The following is a 1,587-nucleotide window of genomic DNA, read 5'->3' on the forward strand; positions in this document are numbered from 1 at the left end:
TGGAAAATTTTTTATAATATGAATGATTAAGTCACTATGCAGTATATACTGGATGGGAAATCATATTTTGTATGCTGTGATGATGCTTAGGAAAAGAATATAAATTAAGTTACAAAAAAAAAGTTTCTAAAAAAAGAAAATCCATTCGATAACCTCAGTAAGATATATAGCCCCAGCTAGGTGATACTTTATAGGATGCCTAAAGTTAGACTTGTGTTCATGGAAATGTATATATCAGCTATGTTTGCTATGAAAATATTTAGATTAATTAAGATCTTTAGTAATTCAATAAAAAATGGGGGGGGGGAACAGTATAGAAAGTAAACATAGATACCAGAGAAAGTGTGGGAAGAGAGTGGGAGAGGGCAGAGGGTAAGAGATAGGGAATCAAGGATAGGGGGTAAAAAAGCAAAACATACAGTAAACAAAAATGGAAAATTATTTGTTGACAATAACATGTATGTTGATGTGCTTGATTGAGACAATATACAGTGTACTCTGGATGGAAAAATCTCATTTTGCATGCTGTAATGATGTACAGTGAATGAATGTAAACAAATAAATTTAAATTAAAAAAAAGAAAGAAGTGATTAGGGAAACTAAGAGTCAGAATCAGAAGTCATATTAAATGTAAATGCTTCTGTTTCTAAACTTAGAAAATTTTGCTTTGTGACATTTAATTTCTGTTCTTGTCTATATTACCCATTTGCCTTTCTAATTAACATTTTGCATTCACTTCCAAAACAAACAAACAAACAAACAAAAAACAAAACAAAACAAAAAAAGACATACATAGACTAAGAGTAAGGGACTGGAAAAAGGTATTCCATGTAAATGGAAACTAAAAAATGGCTGGAGTTGCGATATTGATTTCAGACAAAACAGCCTCTAAGACAAAAACTGTAAGAAGAGACAGACAAGGGCATTATATAGTAGTTAAAGGGCTAATTCATCAAGAAGATATAACACTTATAAATATCTATGCACCCAACACAGGAGCATCCAAATATGTGAAGGAAAGACTGTTAGATCAAAAAGGAGAGATAGACCACAACACAGTAATTGTTGGGGATCTCAACACTATCTCCTTTGGACAGATCATCTAAACAAAAAATATGCAAAAAGATATAGGATCTAAATAATACCATACATCAAATGGACTTGACAGACATCTATAGAACCTTACATCCCAAAATCATGAAATATACATTTTTCTCACCCTTCATGGAGCCTTTTCAAAGACTGACCACATGAGGGACCAGCAGTTAGTGCAATGGCTTTGTCGCTGGACTCCCATGTAGTCGACTGCTGTTGGAGTCCCGGACCCGATGGCTTAAACTCACGCTGGGCATGTATGAGATCCCGAGAGGAGAAAGGAGAAGGGATTGCAGCGTGGCCATCCCCCGTAGGGGTGATTTCTTGCTTTCTGGCTCTCTGTCTCTCTCTGTCTTTCTTTCTGGCAAGTGCACATGCCCTATAGCAAAAACCTCTCCACCAAAAAAGAAAAAAAAAAAAAAAAGATTGACCACATGATAGAGCACAAAACAAACCTTTACAGATTCAAAGGCATAGAAACCATATTTAGGA

This window comes from Tupaia chinensis, unplaced genomic scaffold (genome assembly GCF_000334495.1).
Source record: "Tupaia chinensis unplaced genomic scaffold, TupChi_1.0 Scaffold000180_1, whole genome shotgun sequence".
Taxonomy (NCBI): domain Eukaryota; kingdom Metazoa; phylum Chordata; class Mammalia; order Scandentia; family Tupaiidae; genus Tupaia; species Tupaia belangeri.